This window comes from Martes martes (assembly GCF_963455335.1).
Source record: "Martes martes genome assembly, chromosome: 8".
Taxonomy (NCBI): domain Eukaryota; kingdom Metazoa; phylum Chordata; class Mammalia; order Carnivora; family Mustelidae; genus Martes; species Martes martes.
The window spans coordinates 57796927-57822480 of record NC_137895.1 but is presented as its reverse complement, the minus strand read 5'-3'; the positions used below and the strand labels follow the sequence as shown (position 1 = coordinate 57822480).

Below are 25554 nucleotides of genomic sequence, written 5' to 3'. Positions count from 1 at the left end.
CTGGGTGGCTCAGTCGGTTAAGCGTCTGCCTTTGGCTCAGGTCATGATCCCAGCATTCTGGGATCAAGTCCCACATCAGGCTCCTTGCTCCGCAGGGAGCCTGCTTCTCCCTCTGCTTCTGCCTGCCACTCTACCTGCCTGTACTCTATCTCTCTGACAAATAAATAAATAAAATCTTTTAAAAAAAAATAAAGTTTGAGTTTGCCCCATCTTTTATCAATATAAGATCTTCATTTATGCCCTCGTGATTTTGAAAAATAAATATATCTGCATGATTACAGTTATAAAATGATTCACTTTTCCTCCATTTTTAAACTGGATTATTTCAGCCTAATTGACTAAAGATCACCCCCAAATATCCATTGTATTTGGGTTACAAAGACACAGTTTTAGTTAAAGAATGTTACAAAATGCTTTTTCTGCTTAAAGCAAATTTTACAGTAGAAGTAACCTTCACTTTCAGGTCCAGATTTTAATCTTTTTGATATAATATTAACTTAAGTTCACATAATTCTGTAAACTAAACCCAGAGAGTCTTTCTGGTTACCAGCATAATTATAACTTTCATCCAGTGTTTACCAGAGAATAGTGAATTCATTTTGTTAAAATGAGATCTGGCATGAACCTTATCCAGGCTTAACTGAAGCAAACATAGCTTTTTCTTTCCTTCTTTCTTTCTTTTCTTTTTTCTTCCTTCTTTTTCTTTTTTGTTAGGTTTCAGTAAACTAGATTTACAAACTGGACACAATTAAAAGCTTTAGAATATCAAGGAAAAGGCAGCTTTGAGAGAGATGTAGATTTTTCTTTTAAGAATATTAGACTAAAACCCAAATGAAAAGAAAACTGAAGAGGGGTTGTTAGTATAGTATTTCTAAGTTGATTTGCTTAAAGCTCATCTGCATGCTTTTGTACTGTTTGCCAATCCAATGCAAAGGCCAAATCGCTAAAGGTAAACAGGATTTGGGAAGCTGCCTGCTCAGGGATTCAAGGATTAGCCTTTATTCCGCCCTGGACCTGCTGCTGTCCGTCCAAATGGGGTCCCACCCTCTGTGCCTCCTAGAAACTGCTTCAATTAACACACACATAGCTCTAATGCAAATCAAGAGTAGTATCGCCAGTCAGAAAAAGACAAATACCATATGATTTCACTCCTATGTGGAATTAAGAAACAAAACAAATGAACAAACAAGAAAGCGAACTTAAATAGAGTGAATAAACTGGTGGTTGCTGGAAGGGCGGTGGGTGGGGGGATGTGTGAAATAGGTGAAGGGGATTAAGAGTACACTTACCTTATTTTTTTAAAGATTTTATTTATTTCTTTTTACAAGAGAGGAGAGAGAGAGAGAGAAAGCAGGAGCAGGGGGCAGGGGCAGAGGGAGAAGTAGACTCCCCGCTGAGCAGGGAGCCCCAAGTGAGACTTGATCCAAGGAACCTGGGATCAAGAACTGAGCCAAAGGCAGATGCTTAACTGACTGAGCCACCCAAGTGCCCCCAAGGATACACTTTTCTTGATGGGCACTGAGTAATGTGTGGAATTGTTGAATCCTTATATTGTAGACCTGAAACTAATAGAATACTGTATGCTAATTATGCTTCAAATTTTAAAAAGGGAATGAAAGAGTAATATTGTACCTTACCTGATGGTACAGGAGATAAAACAGCCTGACTTTTCAAGTTGGTGGACCTAGATTTGATTTCCGATAAAGCAACATAACTAGTATATATATTATGACATACTGTGTGTTAAATATAAAAATATAATATAAAATACACATAACATTTACCATAATACAAGGAGCCTGGTACATTACAGCACCTGGTATGGGTCTCTCTTTACCCTTTATTTTGGAACATATAAAGTTTATTGAACACTTTTATATATAGTGTAGCATTTTATTTATTTATTCTTAATTTTTTAAAATTTGTTTCTTTGACAGACAAAGATCACAAGTAGGCAGAAAGGCAGGCTGTGAGGGGGGAGCAGGCTCCCCACTGAGAAGAGAGCCCGATGTGGGACTCGATCCCAGGACTCTGGGACCATGACCTGAGCTGAAGGCAGAGGCTTAACCCACTGAGCCACCCAGGCGCCCCTAGCATGGCATTTTATAATCACAACAGTCTTGTAAGGTATATTTACTTGTCCTCATTTTACAAATAAGGGCACCAGAGCTCAGAAAGCATCATTACCTTGCTTGAAATTCTGGGGAAAGAACAGAGCTGGGATTCACACCCAGTTCTTAACCAGTCCAAGTGCGGAGTGTTGTACTTGCCTCTATCACAGCTTCTCCCAAAGAGTTTGTGAACACGTTTCCTGTGTGATTGTGGGCTCATGTCGCTGGTATACATTTCTCTAAAATGACCTAATTTCAATCTTAAGTCTTATTCTGTGTTCCGACGTGAACCTAAAATAGCCAGTTTTATGTGTTTCATCTGAAAGTTCAGGCTTTCCTTAGTGGATTTTTGGTCCCCAGTAGGGTTTTGCTGCCCCCTTTTCACTCCCGGGGTTTCGATAGGAGATATGCAGGCTTATACGAAGGCTGGAAGAAGCTCTTTCCCACCTGGGCTGGCAGATGTCTACTGGCATGTGTACTGGCATCGGTATCCAGGAGTGGCCAGTCCTCTGTGTAGCCGCACCACTGATGAACCTGAGCACAGTTGCTGTTGAAATTGCTTTGTCAGGGGCGCCTGGGTGGCTCAGTGGGTTAAAGCCTCTGCCTTCGGCTCAGGTCATGATCCCAGGGTCCTGGGATCGAGCCCCACATCGGGCTCTCTGCTCAGCAGGGAGCCTGCTTCCCTTCCTCTCTCTGCCTGTCTCTCTGTCTCCTTGTAATCTCTCTGTCAAATAAATAAATAAAATCTTTAAAAAAAAAAAAAAAAAGAAAAGAAAAGAAATTGCTTTGTCAGGGGCACCTGGGTGGCTCAGTGGGTTAAAGCCTCTGCCTTCAGCTCAGGTCATGATCCCAGGGTCCTGGAATCGAGCCCCGCATCGGGCTCTCTGCTCAGCAGGGAGCCTGCTTCCCCCTCTCTCTCTCTGCCTGCCTCTCTGCCTACTTGTGATCTGTGTCTGTCAAATAAATAAATAAAATTTTTAAAAAAGAAAGAAAGAAAGAAATTGCTTTGTCTGACTGTTGCATGTATCAGGCCCACTGGCTCTTGATGGCACACCCTGGGCACTTTCTGAGCCACGGAGCGAACTTTTGGAAGTGCCCTGGGTCCTGTCAGGACAGTGGTTCTGAGATTCTGTTTGAAATCCATCTGCTTGGTCAGCCCATGAGGTGCCCCTACTTCCTGAGCCATGGGGCTCTGTGGGCCAGGACGGGCTGTGGAGGAGAGGTTACCTTGTTCTAAATCCAGTAAAGCTAACTGGAGATTCCTCTGCCCTTTTCTCCAACCCCAATCTCTGCCCCAGCCTAAGAGGGAGGGGATATAAGCCTATATCAAAATTTTCATTTGCTTTTGTTTCTGCTTTTTTTCTCTTCATGCTGTGGAAACAGTGTTTATCTCAGGCATCTGAGGATGGGGTGTTTGGGAATTGTGGGTAGACCGGGTTCTGGCTGCAATCTAATTACTAATGCCAAGATCTTAGCTTCTGGGCGCTCAAATCCAGGAATAAGTACCTGGGAAGAAAGAATGGGGGGAAAAATTTTTCTACTAAAAAAAAAAATCCCCCCACATACACTTACATAAATACTTCCTCTCTTATCTTATAACTTTCTGTCATTTTATTCTAGTCTTGTTGCTATAGAATTACCCATTTAAACTATATTTGGTATACTGCTAAATAGTCGCTGAATATATCATTAAATTTGTGTGATTCACAATGTTATTTTCAAACAAAACGGTGGCTGATAAATGTTTAAAATGGGCACATCACTGTGAATGGTTACGTGATTCAGAGCCATTTGATAAGAGCTTAACAGCCTAGATTTACTTCTCCATTTCCTCCCCTCTGTATGCTCTTGAGCCCACTCCAATCAAGCTGTCATTCATACCATTCCATCGCCAATGATTTCCCATGGCGAAATCCAATGCGTCCTCCTCTCACTTATTTTCAACACTGGAAACGGTTGATCAATCCTTTTCTTCACAAAACACCTTCTTTGCATAGCTTCCAGGATTCTGAACTCTCCAGTTTTCCTCCTACTTACCCTTCTAGTCATCTTCACTGGTGTTTACCTCAGCAACCCAACTGCTAAAAAGGTTAGAGATGCCCCATCGTTCAGGGAACTCCTGTATCCATATTGTCTTCAGGTGACTTCATCCAGTCTCGTGTCTTCAAATACCTTTGTTGTTCTGACACAGATTTACATCTCTTGCTTGAATCTCTGCCCTCAGCTCCAGATTCTTACATCCCATTAGCTCCTAATGTCCCCTCATTGCATGCCTAAAAGCGATCACACACTTCATGTGTTTGGAATTGACTCCTGATCTTTCCTCTACAATCTTCGCTACCTGTAGTCTTTCCTCTTCTGAGCAAATGGCAGTTCAGGCCTCCGGTTTCTTAGACCATAAACCTCGGAGTCATCCTTCACTGCCTCTTTCCCTCTCACACTCCATCGCCAGTTCAAAAGCAAATCTGATTTTTCTTACCATGTCCTCTGCTCTTCCCTGGTCCAAATGCCATGATTTCGGTGATCACCACCACCTCCTAGTTGCTCTCCCTCTCTTTCCCTTGCCCTAGCCCTCATAGTGATCAAATCACATCACTTCTTTCCTCATAATGGTCTGATGTTTCCCTGCCTCCAATTGACACTCACTTCCATGACTCTGCATGACCCCACCACCCTTTACTTAACTTTCCCCCTCTCCTCCCACTCTCCCCTTTGTTCTCTCTGCCCCAGTCACGGTGGCTGCCTCGTGTTACTTAACAAGTGCCTTTCTTCCTCAGGGCCTTTACACATGCTCTTCCTTCTGTCTGAAACATTCTTTCCCCAGATACGTAGCTGGCTCACTCCATTACCCACTTTGGGTCTCTGCCAGGATGATATTTCACCAGTAAAGACTTCTTGATCACCCTCTTTAAAATAGTACGCCAGTCCAGGCCCTCTGTTCCCCCCTGCTTTACTTTTCTCCATTGTACTTATCTCCATATAACACACTATTTATTTACTGTATTTTATTTAATATCTGCCTTTCTGTACTGGAATCTAAGGACCACAAAGCTTGTGGGATGAGACTTTGCTCTGTTTGTTTAAGTCTCTAGACCCTGAAGGAATGTGGCACATTGTGGTTTATCCCCAAATATTGAGTGAATTAATAAACAAGCAAACTCAGGCCAGTACTGTTACTCAGCAATGAGCTCAGTGACATACACATAATAGTTATTAGTAAAAATATGTCCCATGGATGAATGAAATGGGTTAAACTTATGAGAATTTGCCTTGAACTTAGATCCTTAATTTATCTTTTCTATAGTTTTTGTCTTTGTTCTGAGATTTTCTGTGGAAGGAACATTAATTACTACTGAACTATCCTTTACTGGGCTTATGTATAAACCTGGTGCATATACAGGGTAAGTGCCTTTGGTAATAGCTACCAGCATGACTTTAATACACCATCTCGAGTGCCAGCGCCCAGCCCAGAGCTTTAGAAAGCATTTGCTAAAGAAGATCATTGCGCCAGATCCCTTGGATTTGAAATTAGGGTTCTGTGAGGTCACTCTGTTCTGCATCCAAATGTATTCCCTGCGATGGGGCAGATTGCTTTTTTATCCCACAAAGAAAAATGGGCTTGGAATAGCTAGAAGAGAGTTGGTTAAGTTGTGTGCTTCTGCCAATATATGCATCGAATTTGTGCCAATTATTTCAAAATGAACGGTAACAGATGACAATATAGTTTTAGAAAGTGTGTAAAACATATGCCAGTGAATTTTTTAAGTGGTTTAACTTATCTAATTACAAGAACTAGTATTGCATTTTTCATTTTTTCCCTCCCACTCGTCTTCTCTTCTCCTAGAACCCAAAATATTGTTATTATTCAGAAAAATGCTAGAAAAGTAAGAATGAAGAAGACTAATTGATAAATCACCACCTAGTAATCCACAATTGAGACTCAAATCACACCACATGAGCCTTATCAACCATATATTCATCTTAAGATAATGTATGTAATAAATAAATGAACATGGCAATGATTTGGTGAGCTTTTATATTAATTTATTTCAGAACAAAGGAACAAAACAGATAAAGTGAAATCTTTTAGAAAATACTCCAGTGAGGGACATGGAAACTTTACTCTATGTCTATAAATTTTTAGCTGTCAGATTTTAGTTTTGTCTGACAATTTAATCTTAGAGAAATTGCTAACAAGAGATTATGCTTGTGTCATTTGTGTTGAAAAGAAAATAATATCAGCAAACTGAATCTGAAATGTAACTTTTCAATTTGAATACATCAATGGTTCTGGTACTATTAAGGTTAAGACATAACACGTGTAAAGTTATGAGTCTATGAAAAAATTTGAACACACTCTTATCTATTAATGGAGAATAACCAAGAGTTTGTGATTATGTATATAACAATATCTGTCAACTAAATGCTCTTGTATAATATGTAAAGTTGGGTAAATATGAATAATTTGAAAAAGTTAGAAATAAACTAAATAATACTAATGATGGAATATTAAATACTTGTCAGTCGAGTTCTGTTTCCAGGCCTATGGTGTTGATGTTGATGTACATCGCTGAAATCTGTCTTTACATTGCACATTTAAAAATATGTGAATAATGCATTATTTTAAAATGCTAGAATAAAGATAATGCATGGCTGAGTTGGAAGAGTGAGAGAATAGTAAAGAGGCAGAAATAACAACAGGTTGAGGGACCTCTGGACCTGCTTATGTAAAAAAGCTGGACAAACTTCTAATTTCAGCCCTGAAATGTAAAGAGGTTCTAAATCATCACTCCTATCCTTAAAACAAGAAAAGAGCTAAACAAACGAAATCAATTACTTTTTTGGACCAGAAAAGTGAAGCTGCTGGGCAATCCACTATATCCTAAAATCTGGAGAGAAGCAAATACTGAAAATCAAAGCCAAGATTAACTTACCTGGATAAAAACTAATAGAACCATGACTTGTTCTCTGTGAACTGTAGACAACACACAAGAATAGATTAAAAAATGTAAACAGAGATGGAAACCTTATGAAAGAATCAGAAGAATATGCTGGAAATGGGAAACTATGTAAAAGAAATGAATGCCTTTGATAGATTCATCAGTAGACTGGACATAGCTGAGGAAAGAATCAGTAAACTTTAACACACGTCAAAGAAAATTTCCCAGATTGAAATGGGAAGAGAAAAACACAGAATATCTAAGAACCGTAGGATAATCCTAAAAGATATATAATATATGCTGCTTAGGAGGCCCCCGTATGCTGCAAGAGAGGCATGATATGATTGCCTATGCTGACAAGGGAGTGACTATGCTTCCAAATGTTAGTGGGAATGAGAATATTTTAGGCAAGCCCATAATTGGGAAGCATTTCTGTTCTGCTACACGGATGGTGCCTAGATTACCAATGGGGAGGGTCACACGGTTCAGGGCTGATTTACCCTCATGCAGTTCTAGTCATTGTCAGCAGGATGATACAGCACTCCTTCCAGACACCTGGTGTTACAGAGAAAATAAATACCAGATCTTAATTTAAAAAAAAAAGATATAAAATACATAGAGTTGGAATACCATAAGGAGTAGAAAGAGAATAGAGCAGAAGAAATATTTGAGATAATGACTAAGACTATTCCAAAACTAGGAACAGACACCAAAACTATAGTTCCAAAAATCCCAGAGAACACCAAGCAGGGTGAATACCAAAGATGCATATATAGGCATTTCATACTCCATCTTAAAAAAAAAAAAAAAAAAGACAAAGAGAATATCTGGAAAGAAACTGGAATGGGGTGGGGGTCATCTTACCTGTAGAGGAGTAAGTATAAGAAGTATACAATTGACTTCTCATCAGAAACCTTGCAGGAAGAGATTGTAATGAAATATTTAAAATACTGAAAGAAAAAAAAAAGCACCAAATTGTAATTTTATATTACAAAGGATATGGAAATAGAAATTATCCTTCACAAGTGAAGAGGTGAAGATTTTCTCAAACAAAAACTGACAGAATTCATTACTAGCAGAGCTTCCCTACCTGAGAAATGTTCAAAGAAGTTCTTCTTGAAGAAGAAAAACAATATAGATCAGAAACTCAGATTTACATAAAAAAGAAAAGCATTGCAGGAAGAATAAATGAAGGCAAAAATAAAAATTTTTATATTTCTTATTCTTAATTGACCTAATAGATAACTATTGTTCAAAGTAATAATGGTAACAATGTATTGGTAATTATAACATATGGATAAGGGAAATGAGTGACAGTGATGTTATAAGAGATAAAAGAGAGATACTGGGAACATCCTGAAACAAAGTAACTTACATTACTCGTGAAACAATATAGTATCATTTTAAAGAGGACTTGGTCATAAATTTATATTGCAAACAATAAAACAACCACTAAAAAGAAATTATTGATAGGCTAACAGAGGAGCAAAAATGGAATTGCATGAAGTGCTCAGTGAAACCCAGAGAAGCCAGAGAAAGAGGGAAGAAGAAAAAAGCAATAATTGCAACAGATAGAGAATGATTAGAAACATGGTAGATATTAATCCAACTATTTAAATAGTCACTCTAAATGTGAATGATCTCCATACAGCGATTAAAAGAGATTGTCAGAGTGGATAAGAAAACCAAAACAATGAGGTGTTGTCTACAAAAAATGTATATACCACAACCAAGTGGAGTTTAGCCCAAGTATGCAAGGCTAGTTCAATATTCAAAAATCAATTCATGGGGGCGCCTGGGTGGCTCAGTGGGTTATGATCCACTCAGGTCATGATCCCAGAGTCCTGGGATCGAGCCCCGCATTGGGCTCTCTCTGCTCAGCGGGGAGCCTGCTTCCTCCTCTCTCTCTGCCTGCCTCTCTGCCTACTTGTGATCTGTCTGTCAAATAAATAAAAATAAAATCTTTAAAAAAAAAACAAAAATCAATTCATGTATTCATCCTATCGCATGAACAGGCAAGAGAAGAAAAGTGACATGACCATAATAATGGATGCAAAAAAAAGGCACTTGACAAAAATCTAACAGCTATTTATGATGAAGACTCTTAGAAACTAGGAATACAGAGGAACTTTCTCAATTTGATAAAGAACAGCTGAAAAACCTACAGCTAAGGTTATAATTCATAGTGAGAAACTAGAAATTTCTTCACTAAGACCAGGAACACGCATCGGATGACCCCTGATTCGCCACTCGTTTTCAACCTGTAGGTATAGAAAAACTGATCCTGAAGTTTACATCGAAAGGCGAAAGCCCTGGAAAAGCCAACGTAATATTGAAAGAGAGGAACAAAGTTGGAAGACCAAGAGTACCTGACTTCCCAAAATGTTCTATAAGCCACAGTAATCAAGACTATGTGGTATTAGCAAAGGAAGAGACAAATAGATCTATGTAACAGAATAGAGACACCAGAAATAGACCCACATAAATAATATCGAGTATCTTTGACAGAGGAGAAAAGGCAATGCAACGAGGCAAAGATAGCCTTTTCAACAAATGACACTCAAACAAGACATCCACATGCAAAAAATGAATCTTTACACCGACCCTATACTCTTCACAAAAATTAAGTCAAAATGGATCGTAGACCTAAATACAAAATACGAAACTATAAAAGTCATAGAAGATAATGCAAGGGAAAAATTAGGTGACCTAGGATAACGCAGTGACTTTTTAGATATACCACCAAAGGCATGATCCATAAAAGATATAACTGATAAACCGAACTTCTTCAAAATTAACTTCTGCTCTGACCAAAACACTGTCAAGAGAACGAAAAGACAAGCCACAGACTGGGAGAAAATATTTGCAAAGGGCAATTTGGTGAAGAACAATTATCTAGAATATACAAAGAAATTTTAAAACTCAAAAATAAGAAAAATAACTCAGTTTAAAAAAATGAATAAAAGGGATGCCTGGGTGGCTCAGTTGGTTGAGCAGCTGCCTTCAGCTCAGGTCATGATCCCAGCGTCCTGGGATCAAGTCCCACATCGGGCTCCTTGCTCTGCAGGGAGCCTGCTTCTCCCTCTGCCACTCTGTCTGCCTGTGCTCACTCTCTCTCTCTCTCTCTCTCTGACAAATAAATAAATAAAATCTTTAAAAAAAATGAATGAAAGATCTGAATAGATACCTCGCCAAAGAAGAGATACAGATGCCAAGTGAGTATATAAAAAGATGTTGCACATCATATATCATTACAGAATTGAAAATGCAAACTATGAATTACCATTACACATCTATTAAAATGGACAAAATCAAAACATTGACAACACCAAATGCTGATATGGATGTGGAACAATAGGAGCTCTCATTTACTTTTGATGGGAATGCAAAATTGCACAGCCACTCTAGAAGATGGCTTGATGGTTTCCTTCAAAATTAAACATGCTCTTCCGATATAATCCAGGAGTCACACTCCTTAATATTTCCTCAGGTGAGTTAAAAACTTCTGTCCATCCAAAAAGCCACACATGAATATTTATAGCCACTTTACTCACAACTGCAAAAATTTGGAAGCAACCAATCTGTCCTTAAATAACTGAATGGATAAATAAACTGTGCTACATTCAGACAATGGAATAGTATTCAGTACGAAAAAGAAGTGCTATATGAAGCCATGAAAAGACATGGTGAAACCGTAAATGCATGTTACTAAGTGAAAAACACCATCTGAGAAGGCTGCATATTATATGATTCCAACTACATACCATTCTGGAAAAAGGCAAAACTATGGAGACAAGAAAAAAATTAGTGATTACCAGGATTTATGAGGGAGGAAGGGATAAATAAGCAGAACATCTAAAACTGATCTAAAAAATAATCTGTTTTTTTAAAAATGGACAAAATATCTGAACAGGCACCTTACTAAAGAAGATATACAGATGGCAAAAAAAAATCAAATGAAAAGATTATCAATATCATGTATCATTAGAGAATTGCAACAAACATACAAACAAACCAACAACAATGAGATAATAATGCACACCTATTTGAAAGACAAACATTTTTTAAAAATCAAAACAAAATGGGCAATATTAAATGCTTTCAAAAATAGGGAGCAACAGAAACTCTCATTCATTATTAGTGGAAATGCAGATGGTACACCACTTTGGAAAACAGTTTTGTAGTTTCTTATAAAGTTAAATATAATCTTATCATAATCCAGCAATTGTGTTCCTACTTATTTACCCAACTACCTGATACAAATGCCCTTGTATGAATGGTTATAGCCAAAATGTAATTAAGATAATTGCCAAATACTGGAAGCATCTAAGATATTCTTCGATTGCTGATCTGATAAACCAACTGTGCTATACAATGGATTACTCATCAGTAAACAGAAATAAGTTCTTGGGCCAGGACACAAACATAGAAAAACCTTAAATATATGTTGCTAAGTGAAAGAAGTCAGACTGAAAAGGCCACATACTGTATAACCCCAATTATGACTCAACACATTGACTAGTGGATAGGAGTGGAGGAGGAGCCATGTGGTTTCACTTTTTCTTCTCTCTTAGTACTGGAATTTCTTCCCTCTTGGTCTTCCTGTCTCCAGCCTTGCCTGCATCCCCCTTGTTCATCTTGGCACTGAAACCAGCAGTGCCCTTGATAAAACAAAAAGATGATCCAGGCATCTTTGTGTTTATAATCGCTTAATGGCTTCCTGTCATCGTAAGCATAATTTGAAATTTCTTAGTTTGGCTTATCAGCTTCTCAGAATATGGGTACTTTTCCAGCCCAATCTCTCACAGTAACTCTCTAGTTCTCCATACACACTGTGACTTTTTAAGTTTCCATTTTTCTTGTTTTGTTTAATGAGGCTGTAAAGAGAGGACTGGTGTAAAGGCTACAAATGGAGATGGCCTATTGCTAGAGGTAACCCCTTTGGGCTAGAGTCATAGGCACAGCTTATTAAACCTGTAGGCGCCCACATAGGCAGGAAGCAAAGTGAGTCTGGGGCAGAGGGCATGTAGGAGCAGAGTAAATGGTAAACTCCCCGGTTCTTTATAAAAGAAGAAGATTAAATGAGATATTCCTCTGCTTCCCTGGGATCCTTAGTGACTCTGAATCACTTTTATGTCCCATCAAAGTCTGAATGTTTTCAGTTTCCCGTTTCCCACATGCTCTAACAAAATGAGCATAGAAAAAATTCAGACATTAACACCATATATATTTCCTTTTTCAGAAAAAAAGTTTAAAAAGTACAAATTTTATATCTAAATACCTTGAAAATTTAGAAAAATACACAATACAGTACAGATAATTCTGTTTAAATATAATGCCTTGGTAAAAATATTATTTATTTATTTATTTATTTTAAGATTTTATTTATTTGCATAAGAGAGCACAAAGAGAGAGTGAGAGGGAGAAGCAGACTCTCCACTGCGGAGAAAGCCTGATGTGGGTCTTGATCCTAGGACCCTGAGATCATGATGTGAGCTGATGGCAGATGCTTAACCGACTGAGACACTCAGGCACCCCTAAAATATTATTTTTAATAAAAAACATAATAAATCACAAATTATTAAGTTAAAAACTCTGGTTTGGAAAATTTAGTAACTTTCTTTCTTTCTTAGAGAGAAGGCACGTGAGTATGGTTGGGGAGAGGTGGGGAGGGGCAGAGAGAGAGAGAGAGAGAATCTTAAACAGGCTCCACCCCCACTGCAGAACCCAATGGGGCTCGATTCCCTGACCCTGAGATCATGACCTGAGCTGAAATCAAGAGTTGGATGTTTAATCCACCAAGCCATCTAGGTGCCCCTAGTAATTTAATTCTTAAGCATCACTTGTAATTAAAATAAATAATTTTCAACTTATATAAAACTGATTTGAATTCTTGGGCACAGAATCCATAGCTCTAGGCTTATTAACCTTTATACAAACAGAAAGACAAAGCCAAATCGGTTGGTTACCATATCCCAAGTTTAATTCCTCTTGTTTCTACTTTCAGCTTAAATTCAGGAAGAATTTATTGTTATTTAGTCATACAAGTTAATTTTTAAATTTAAAATAAAACTTTTTGATTTTACATTCTTTATAAGTATCCCCTAACCTCTGCTCCCTATCAAACATGTTAGGAATTATAAGTCATGGTTCTGCTATTTTTCCCATTCTCATTTGTCATCCTAAAACCCAGTTATCATATAAAATTAACCCTTACCTTACTAATTCTTAAGACTTGGAATGCACTGAAGCTAGACTTCCATGCTAGGTTTTCAGAGACAAGTGTTTGCCTCATAATTCTTGGAGAGTATACCATTTATCTTTAAGAAATTCCTTGTGAAGAGAACTGACATTTATTCTGTAACTCTCTCTCAGAGTGATATTTTTGTCAGAAAGCAGGACAAGTCAAAATTTTCAAGCTTAAACTTAATAACTTAAGAGCAACCCCAGACACCAATCTGGAACTAATTTACATCTCATTTTAACTTGTGGTATTATAAAAGCACTCATTTTTATATTGCACTAATTTTAAATTTCCATTAAATTATTCCATTTCTATGTTTTCATTTGGCTTAAGGGTTTTTTGGTGTCAAATTATTTTGACCTTCATAGGGAGTAGAGCAAGGCGAGGAGGGGAGGTGAGAGTGGGAGATGGACTAATTCAGAAACTACAGCTATATGAACAAATTTTTGTCCCTTGTCTTGATCTGTCAACTTTTGTAGTTTAGCTAGAAATTTTGAAGAGCTGAGGTAGGAGAAATCATAGGAAGCAAAAAAGATCACCATGAGATGAAGCTGAACATAGGGTTTTGTGCTAAATCCTCTTTTCCTGCTTTAAACTACCTATGCGGGACATCTTATCCATGCCCATTGCATTTAGAAGTCACTATGAAGTGTCACTGTGGCAGAGATCACTTCCTCCAGCTTCAGGAGTATGACGTCACCCTCGTGATAGTGTCAAACAGTGTCTGGGACATGATAGATATTTAATGAATATTTAACGAATATATGTTGAATGTGTGATAGATGAGTAGATGAATGGAAGAATAGAGGATAGACGCATGGATGAATGGATGGATGGACAGACGGATGGACGGATGGAAGGATGGAACTTCTCTATCTGGATGTTCTCATTAATGTCTCATATTCAACATGTTCAAGCCTAACCTCACCTACTTCTTTTTCTTCCTCACTTGTTCTTCTATCATTTCCCCATCAAATTCTACCTCAAAGAATAATGGACTGATTTCTCTGCTTCACTCTCTACAGTTGATCAATGAACAGTTTCTATAGATAACCAGTTCATATCGAGCCATCCCCCTACTCAGATGACTGTCTATTCATAGACTTCAGAGTAAAATCCAAGCTCTTCAAAGTGACATATGAGCACCTTCCTAGTCTGGTTTCCAAAGAACCTCACGAGCTACCCTCCACATAGCTCCATCCCCACATCCCTCAACCTACGCTAAACCACATGTATTTCCAAACTAAACCAGGCTCTTCCATGTCTAGGCTTTTGAACATTCCTCTGGGAATGCTCCTCCTAAATTCGTGAACTTCAACTCATCCAAGATTTAGCTCTAATATGAAGTCATTTCTAATATCTTGCTTAGGGAATCCCCTCAGTCTTGCTTTCTTTGGTGCCTAACACAGTGCTCAATAAATATTTATTGATTAAATGGATGTGTGTAGAACTTATAGGGGAGTCGGGAGCAGCAAAAGAAGAGTCAAATGGATACACATTTGAAAATTATGAAATTTAGATATCCGTATTTCTGAAATATGAATTCTGTGTACCTGTCTTTACTCTGAGCCCCTCTCCTTAAGATGTGACATTTTAAATACAGTTTGCTGGAATTTTTTTGATATTTCTTTCTAGTCCATCTCCACAGTTCAGAAAGGGCTTTTAGCCCTTTACCACTGTGGGTCCTAAGATTCCAAACTGCACAGTCTTGGTCTCAGCTGTCACTTAAAGTTGTTAAGCCAAAACTTCAAAGAGCTGTCCTGGCCCCCACATAACATGACCCTACTAGAGAAGGCTCAAAGCCGAGATCTCCAAAGTTGACTTTGATTTTAGGCACAATGGCCCATGTTTCTTAGAAAAGGCTAGAGTAATCAAGAAAAGAGGGGACTGCTAAAAAGAAGACTATGAACTTGAGGGTTGGTGGTTGAGGAAAGACCCAGGAACAAGGTATGAAGTACCAGAAGTATCGGACCCAGGAGGTGGGAGAATAGGGAGATTCGATTCTTTTTTTTTTTTTTTTTTTTTTTGAGTCCCGATTTAACAGGAGGATGATAGAGGTCTAGGTGATAACGGGAAGAAGGTGAAACTGAACCTGAACCTCCTCTTATATTTTACATAAATCTCTGGTTTGTTGTCTGTAAGATGGAACAGAAGCAGTTATAGGCTTGATGCTTTATACATACTATGAGGATTTTGTCTGTTACATTTTCTTCCAGAAAACACAAGTTTTTTTTTTTCCTTTTTTCTTTTTCTCTGAGGCACTAAAGTCAGTTGGACTCATCTGTGTCTGGTTTTCCTTCTTTTACCAACACATCGTAAAAGGACTTAAATTAGATAATTATTCTACCTGTGAATCTTTTTATTTTTCCTGAAACATGCAAAGCCACAGACTCTCATCTCCTCAAGAATAGAAACTTATTTTCTTTGCTCTTTCCTTCATTGCCGAAAATGGTTCCTGACATTCTGGGTTTTTTCTTCTTCTTTTTTTTTTTTTTAAGATTTTATTTATTTATTTGACAGAGATCACATAGGCAGAGAGGCAGGCAGAGAGAGAGAGGGAAGCAGGCTCCCCGCTGAGCAGAGAGCCTGATGCGGGGCTCGATCCCAGGACCCTGAGATCATGACTGGAGTCAAAGGCAGAGGCTTTAACCCACTGAGCCACCTAGGTGCCCCTCTGTTTTGTTTTTTTTTTTCCTTGTTGTTGAAAGAATGAACTTGCTAGTGTCTGAGGAAACCAGTAAGGAAATAGTTACTTATCACGTTCTACTTTATGTCTATATCATTATACACTTCTTTCCTCCTTTGTTGCATCCTTAAGATCTACTCAAGAGAAAAACAAAAATCTTATTTATATAAGAGGTTCTTTTTTGAAATTCATATTCTCTTTCTGTGTTGCCATGGTTTCTGGTCATGGATATTCCTCCACTAAGGATGAAGAAATCTAGTGATGAACAAAAAAAAAAAAAAAAATGTGCTTTTTCAAAGCATGCCTCTCCATAGAAGTACGCTTGTCTGGAAAACAATGTCAACCATTCAGAATTATATCATGTCCATAGAAATATTAAAACATAGTGGTGTGTATTCAATATTGGACAGGTTTTTTCCAATATCCAAGGTTTAAAGCAAACAAAACCGGGTTTAATCTCAGTTCTGTCATTTCTCTGCTTTGTAAAACATACAAGTCTATTTACTTTTCAGTTCAGGTTTCTTACATGTAAAATAGAAGCATTAATTCCTACCTTTAAGAGTGTTTTGAGAAATAAATAAGCTTGTAGTCTGGATTCAATACAAACTCCCCTTCTGATATTAGCGTTCCAAAATTCCCATTCATGTTTTTAGTTAAAACATAACTAAAACCTCCCTAATGAGATTTTTGAAGAGTATATACACTTTTAATCCAACAGCTAATATCATTAATAAATGGAGTCTCCACAAATGTATTTTATTCTTCAATAAACTGTCTCTATAAATATAGAGTACGATTCCCTCTATTTTTGTAAGTATGCTTATTTTTACTTCTGTGAAGCTTTTTACCACTGCAGGGTTGGAGTTAAACCCAACGCTGCTATTAGTATGAGATCAGGAATCGTGGTTCTTCTCTGGCGGAAGAGAAGAGGAGCGGTGGGTCCCGCCCTTCACGTTTGCAATGGATATGCGAACGAGGCATTGGATCTGAGAAGGGGTGGTATATATTCAAGGGAAGTTACTTTAAAGAACACATGTTTTTTAAATAATAAAGACACCCTAGAGTGCAGACCTGAGTACACTGGTAATATGGAAGCCAAATTATTTATCCAGTTTTTCATTGTTTTCATCTCTCAAATATTTACTGAGCCCATGCAATGTATTGGGCAATGTGCCAGCCCCTGGAGATGACGAGGACACGGCTTAATCTATAACTCCAGAATCTGTAAGACATACAGGAATGTAAATTAATATTTACAAGACAATTGTTCCTGTTCTATAATAGAGAAGAGACAAATGACAATGTCATGGCAGAGAGGGAGTGATTCATGGCTTGGGAAGGCCAGGGAAGACTTTAAAAGGGAGGGGGTGCTTCCCTACTTAAGCACGGATAGAAATGCTCTGTGGTGAATAGTAACGCCATCTATAAGTCTATTCCATTCTAAATACACCTTTCTTTTCCTCTTTCTTTGATTTAGTTCTATTACTACTTAACACGCTGACTAGTTTTTAGCTTATTTGAACTTGCAAAGATGCAAAGTTTTAAAAAAGAAATGAGCCTGAAAGTATGTATGGAGCCTCCGAAAGAAGTTACGATCTCTGCACTCTATTTAAAATAATAGTAATGATAAACAGTAAAAGACGTCTTAAAGAAACAGTGAACAACCTTAAAATGAGGAAGCAAAATTGTATCATTAGGAGGACTACAGTGTCTTGTGTTTATGTCTTTATACACCGTGGATTACAGAGGGTATATTTTGTACCAGGGTTTTAATTCTTTTCTTTTGTGTTGAAAGCAGTGTTTGTGACTACACAGTGTATATTTTTCAAAATGCACCCTATATGTAAAGTACATACAATTTGCACACCCAGATTTTTCCAATGAAGAGTTTAGTAGCCACAGAGGAGCATATCGGCATGACTCGTCAGCTGTCTGATGACAAATTCCTCATCTGTAGAAAGAGAGGATTCGGCTGATTGAGTCAGGGTTGATGGGCACTGAAAAGTGGTCATGTATTTCAGGAAGAAATGTAAATAGTCTGAGCTTCAATGTCTTCACCGATGTGCACAGATACATGTGCATAAGCATATGGATACACATTTATATCTACTCTGTGCTGTAGGGCAGTGAAGGGTAAAGACACGCAGTTGGCCCTTATCGATGCGGGGGTGAAGGACACCAACTTTCCGCGCAGTTGAAAATCCATGTATAACTTTTGACTCCCCAAAAACGTAAGCAATAGCTTACTGTTGACCAGAAGCCTTACCATACCCTTAACAGTCCATTAACACATATTCTGTATGTTATGTAGTAGATACTGTATTCTTACAATAAAGTAAGCTAGAGAAAATTGTGAGGAAAAGAAAATACATTTCTGGTACTGTACTGTATTTATTGAGAAAAATGTGCATATATTGGTTTGTCTGGGTGGCTCAATCAGTTAAGTGTCTGCCTTCAGCTCAGGTCATGATCTTGGGGTCCTGGGATCAAACCCCACATTGGGCTCCCTGCTCAGTATGGAGCCTGCTTCTCCCTCTGCCTGCTGCTCCCCCTGCTTGTGCTCTTTCTCTCCCTGTCAAATAAATAAAATCTTTAAAAAAGAAAGAAAAGAAAAGAACAGGAAAATTGTGCATATAAATGGACCCACACAGTTCAAACCTGTGTTGTTCAAGGATCAACTAACACCTGACCCAACCGTGCACACTCACTGAAGGAAGGTGGGTAGCAATACTAACAATACTGCATTTATTTTTAATGCTTTCCAACTCCAATTTTCATTTTCATGATATTGCTTAAATTGATGTTTCGTGAACTGAGAAAACAGTTCTCAAGTGGTATGAAACTCTCTCACCCTTCTTTTTTTTTCAAATACTTTACTGTGACTTTTACCTATAGTTCGTAAAATTCAAACTGAAAGCAATTTAGTGTTGGTTTGGCCACCCATGTAGACTTGGGATGACATACCACTGCCTCCTGTTCTCAGCGGGCCAAGTAATCCCATTGTAAGTCTGTAATGGTAAGGGGGAGAAGAGGGGAAGACAGCTACTCTATCTCCTGGCTGTGGCCTGATTTTGAGAACTTTCACACGTAAGGCCCTGTGTACGTTTATTATAATATCTTCACGTAATTTTCAAGCATTAAGAATTCTGTTTAAACACTGAAAAACGCTGTAAAAGAAGAGAACAATGATTTGGATAACAAGTTGTGAGTATACTCATAACCCGTAGTGGACTATGATTGTGCTAGTATTAGCCACATTTGCCTTCTTTTTCTATAACAAAAAATGTTGTTTGTTTTTCACAGAATAATTCAAACTCTGGGACGTAATTGTTCTGAACTTAGCAGACTCTCAGTGGAAGGTCATTAAAGACATTAAATATCTCAAAGCTACCTGGTCTTACAACTTAAAAGTAACCATTTTTTTATGAAGGTCCTGCTGATTACAGAATGAAAACCATATACATCACTTAATACATATTTATAATAACTTTTCATTATGATAAGAATGTGGGAGATAACAAGCACTGTCTTTGAGCATATATAAAACCAAGGGTGTGTTAAACAGGATTATAGGCAGAATTCAAGAGGAAGTCAGGTGAAGAACAGTGTTCTTTGGAGTGCCTGGTGGCTCAGTCCGTTAACTGTCTGCCTTCAGCTCATGTCATGATCCTGGGGTCCTGGGATCCAGCTCCACACTGGGCTCCCTGCTCAGCGGGGAGTCTACTTCTCTCTCCCCATCTTTTCTCCCCCCCTGCTTGTGCTCTCTGTCTCTCTCTCTCTCAAATAAATAAATAAAATCTTAAAAAAAAAACAAAACAGTGTTTTTTGAAGTACTCTTAATTGACACAGAAATTCTTTTCCTGTCCTAAAAAAATCTGAACTGGCCATTTGAAACACGGCTAGCTGGCTTTTTCCAGAACAATCCGTTGACCACAGTTCCACAAGCACATTATAATTTTCCCATGATAAATGCTCATTGTTACAGGCAGCTGAGTTTGGGGATATGTTTAATCAACAGCAAGAGCTAATTGATACAGAAAGAAAGGAAGGGTTTCACAAAGGAGATTATATTTGAACTAGATTTTGAAGGGTGATTAGGATTTTATTAGTTGGATAAGGCCTTTCAATATATAATTCAATATATAATTATATATATTATATATATAATATATATTATTATGTTATATATAGTACTATATATACAGAATATATATAGTACTATATATATATTCTGCTAATATATCTATTATATAATATATATAATATAATATATAATATACTAATAATATATAATATATAATATACTATGTAATTACTATATATGTATGTAATATACTATGTAATTACTATATATTATAGATGAGAAAGCCTAAGTTTGAAGAGGACAGGTGATTGGAAACTGCTTTAAGGAATAGAGCATTCAATACACCTTAGTCAGGAAGTTCCCTTCAGACAAAAGGACTAGATTTTTACATTAAGGATACTTCTTTAACAGACCTGTAGAGAAGAATAATAATCACAAATATTTAGGAGGTCATACATGCGTAAGGATCTACAAAACAATTGTATGCGTAAGGATCTACAAAACAATTGTATTGTAAACATTATTAATCAGGTTATTTCATAAACCATATAGGTGAAAAATAATGGCATCACAAGAACTGTTTTAAGACTATGAGCCTAAAAAGTTTAATATTTGAAAGTTCGGTCAGAATCTCTCCTGAGTATATTTAAAAATTTTTTAAGGCTAGCATGTGTGTTAGTTTTCATTTACCTTGAAAAATTCATTTCTTTCTAAAAGTTGATTTCCTATACAGATCATAACCAATCAATTTCCATAAAATATTATTCTGACCATTAAAGTTAGTACTTTTGATGTTTTCCTCATCTTGGTAATGACATCGGAACTTATTTTGAATAACTAGACCCAGACTTGTTAATTTTTTAAAATGGCATAACTATTTTAATGTAGAAATGTTGCCTTTTAGCATTTGCTTATAAATGAAATATTGTCCTATTGAATTATTACATTGATGTCAGTTTAAATGATATTTCCTTGGCTCAAACTCTACTTAGTGAATTTTCCATTTTGTTAGAAACCAGCTTTCATAGATAATCATGAAATTCACTTCCAGTAATATAAAAAATGAACCACATATAATGAAGAATTATTCAAGTAGGTAATGTAATAAGCAAAATGTTCTTCTCTAGATTAACTTTTAGACATGTTTGGCTTATTTAGTTTCAAGGTACTGGGAAGAAAATAAAATATTTCAGAAAGCAGAACTTGCTTGCAACCAATCAAATATGTCAGACCTCAAAACTTCAGGGAAAACAAGATCATACATCAGACTGCTAGCAAAAGTAAAGGTTACCAAGACCACCAATTTACCTCAAAAGAAAAACCTTTGCTCAGGATAGTTGGGATGGAGAGGACAGGTGTTCAAGAGAAAATTAAATCAATTTTGCATTAACTCATTGAATAAACTACGGAAGTATAATTTGTAGAAGGCTTTTGAAATACCCATTAGAAGGCATTTCAGAGTGCATATTTATATAACCTTTCAAGAAAAAGCTATGGAAACGTGGCACGGTTCTGCTGTGAATTCTCTTGCCTTGTTTGTGTTGCTTCTTCTTTCAATGCCTGGTTATTATTTCATTGCCAAGAGAGTGAACTGTGACATGGATTGATGTATCTTTTCCATCCATTCAGCAAGTATTTTGCAGTCTACTTTGGGTCAGACACTGTTCTAGAAACTGGAAGACAGTGATAAATTAAACAAATGTAATGTCCTCACAAACATACATTCTAAAGAAAGAATCAAGTAAAATCATCATCATCATAATAATAAATAGAATTTCAGTTATTATTATTATTAGTGGTGGTGGTGGTGTTGAGTAACAATAGTAGAAGTCGTGGAATGCGTGGCTAGGGGAGTGGTGGGAAATGACCTCATCCCGAGCTACACTCATTATTTCTCATTTTGCCTTAGGCACCCTGGCCTGCTTATTGTTCCCTGACCTATCAAGCACACAGTCCTGCTTTAATGTGTTTGCTTGCATTGGTTATCCCCTCTCCTTCAAACACTGTTCTCCCAGGGATCTTCTCATCTGTTTCCTTTTTAAGATTTTGTTTATTTATTTGACAGACAGAGATCACAACTAGGCAGAGAGGCAGGCAGGGAGAGGAGGAAGCAGGCTCCATGCGGAGCAGAGAACCGGATGCGGGGCTCGATCCCAGGACCCTGGGATCATGACCTGAGCCGAAGGCAGAGGCCTTAACCCACTGAGCTACCCAGGCGCCCCTACTCATCTGTTTCTTATACCACCTTTTCAATGAGGATTATCCTGGCTTAAATAATAACTCTTACACCTTCATCCCCAATGCCAAATCCCCTTACCTTGTTCTACTTCTTTTATCCTATAGCACTTACCGCCTCTAATGTATTATAGTCATTTCTTATTTTTATTTTTTATCTGTCTCCTCCTAGGAGAATATAAGCTCTGTAAGGTCAGAGATCTTTGAATTGTTTACTGGATTATTGCAAACCTCTAAAACGGAACCTGATACTGAGAAGGCACTCAATAAATAGTTCCTAATAACATTATTATTCAATGAGATGAGGTCAGGGAGAATTTGAGGAAAAGATGTGGCATGAGATGGTTTAAGTTTTAGCAGAGACATGATCTGTGTGAAGAGTAGTTTGGGAGAGTTTTGAGGGTGCAGCTGAAGGAAGGACCCCACTGAGGAAGCAACTGTATTATCATTGACAGGTGAAATCATGTGATGTGAGTGGTAGTGGCGGTGGAGGGGAGACATGGCAAGATATATCCCCTATGAAAGTTTTAGCTCCTAATAAAATTATAATCAAATTTGTGGGTAAGTAATACTGAGGTTTTATGGTTCTATCAGTAAATGGTGAATGTCAGCAAGCACCTCAGACCCAGTGGAAATAATAGAGACTTTAACAGATAACGCTTCCACAGATGTAAGGTTATTTTCATTCTTTAGACTAATAATTTTAAATTAAAATATTTTTTAAAACAAAAATATAGACAATGCATTTGTCTTTTCCATGAATAATCTGTGTGTGAGGAGATAGAAGCGTGTGTTTTAAGAATAAACATAAGGGGGGCACCTGGGTGGCTTAGTAGGTTAAGCTTCTGCCTTCGGCTCAGGTCATGATCTTAGGGTCCTGGGATCGAGCCCTGCATCAGGCTCTCTGCTCAGCGGGGAGCCTGCTTCCCCCTCTTTCTCTGCCTGCCTCTCTGCCTACTTGTGAACTCTGTCAAATAGATAAATAAAATCTTTTTTAAAAAAAGAATAAACATAAGGCATGTTAATTTTTAATGTGGTTTTGATGTTTTTTTATTGCATTTGAAAAAGACTGAATTTCAGCACCTGGGTGGCTCAGTCAGTTAAGCATCTGACTCTTGACTTCGGCTTAGGTCATGATCTCAGGGTCCTGGGATTGAGCCTCACATCAGACTCCCCACTCAGTGGGGACACTTCTTGTCTCCCTCTCTCTCTGCTTGTGATCTCTGTCTCAAATAAATAAATAAATCTTTAAAAACATAGACTGAATTAAAAAAAAATATGATCCTGTTGTTAAAATAACCGTCATATAATAATGTGCATCTCTTAAAAAATATTAGAAATGTTTAGATTGATTTCATTGATAAAGCCTAGCAACATTGCCCCATTGGAAGGTAGTTCCCTGAACCTGAGCCAATAACCCATCAGTGAGCAGGAACAACTTCTCAACAACAAACATGACATCTCAAAAGTCACCAGAATCCTGTTTATATTCATAGAACAGCTTCCTTAGAATCCAACCCCAGAGCTACTTTAATACGAGAAAAAATTCTAACAGGCTTATTAATATGGCTTATTAGTCTTTAGAAAAACAAAAGTAACAAAGGAGATTCCAATGGGTTGGTTATTGGAAGTGGTCTCGGGTCCCAGTGACTGTGGCGAAAAGAGAAAGCCGGGGATTCCTGGGTGGCTCAGTCAGTTAAGCGTCTGCCTTCGGCTCAACTCATGGAACTGGGGTCCTGGGATTGAGCACCGGGTCACGCTCCCTACTAACGAGGAGTCTGCTTCTCCCTCTCCTTCTGCCCCTCCCCCTTCTCATGCATGCACTCTCTCTCTCTCTCTCTCAAATAAATAAATTTTTTAAAAAATCTTTAAAAAACAAAGAAGAGAAAGCCATGGTTTTTGAGGAAGGAAAAAAGGTATGTGTGTGTATGAATATGTGTATTCAAAAACTAAACTATTTAAAGTACTAGCATTCCAAAATTGTGTTGCCTTGACCATTCCTTGGCTTCTCACAGTATTACTGTGTAACTGCACAGGACGCTAATCCAGGTTGTTAACTAAGATTGGGATATTTTTAAATGATTCAGTGTTATTCCATATACTCAGTTTTGAAGGACAATCGAGTGTCAAATACATTTTGGAAAGATTTATTTGAGAAATAATTGAACTTTAAATGGTCTCAGAATTGGGGAAGTTCAAACTTCAGTTATGTGAAACCTTATGAATTTTACTACCTCATTGCTTAAGGATGTCTGGTAAGTGTATTTTTCTGGGTGAAACTTTAAGAGTTAAAACTACATACTCTAACAAAAGGTGAACTCTGAATATGGTCGGCAATTATGTTTACTAACATGCTAATTTAAAAACAGGAAAATATCTGTCTACTGCTTATTGCTTCTTACACAAATACACACCCACAAATGCATTCTTAAGAGGGTGAACAGTGACAGACTCTGAAAATTGCAGATAAAACCACAAGTACACTCACTGTGGGAAGTATTATAGGGTCAGTGGCCTTGCTACTTTAGGCACTGCAAATATTTTGGCTTCAATTCAGACTCACACTCTGTAATTAGAAAGAACATTGCTACTTCAGTCTCCAGCCAAGCCACATATGTTTGTGGTCTGTTTTATGAGGTTCTCATTGCAATTTGCCTGTGATCTCTCCCATAAGACACTATGGTAGGGGCGATATACTTCTCTGTTGATCCTACAGTGGCAACAAAGGACAGACTAATAGCAACTTCCAACTAACTAGTTCTATTTCTTCAAGGAAGAAATAGCCTACTACATACAGGAAATTTTGGTAAAAATAAAAATATTCTAATAATAGATATTTTAAAACTACAAAATATGATAGACATTGATTTTCTAGTTAGGGTCAGTGGGATCCCAGGAAGACCACTGAAGGTCTTCAGACTCCTCATTAGCGTGTTGAAATTATCTTCCAAAATATGTGTATATACATTTTACCAGGGAAAAGAGTCCAAGATTTTGTTCCATGTTCAAAGTGTCTGTGACACCCCTTTTCAAAAAAAAAATTTTAAGGAGGTTAAGAACCACTGTTTTCAGTACATCTATAGGAAAATGTCGAGCATGTGTCCCACTGGTTTTTAAGGACAGTGGAGCCCACGCATCATGCCAGTTCTCCTCCTGTCACCAGCTTCCAGTCAAGTATTATCTGGGGGGCCCGGCCTTAAATTAAGTTGAGAACAATGGATAAATCATAGGCTTTGGAAACAGACTGCTTGAGC

At 37.6% G+C, this 25554-nt stretch overlaps 1 protein-coding gene across 1 annotated transcript in view; it reads left to right on the top strand.

Annotated features, from left to right (window-relative positions):
• RERG (RAS like estrogen regulated growth inhibitor) overlaps positions 1-25554 on the top strand; it is a 118107-nt gene that overhangs the window by 78482 nt on the left and 14071 nt on the right. The gene's annotated exons all lie outside the window — the stretch shown is intronic.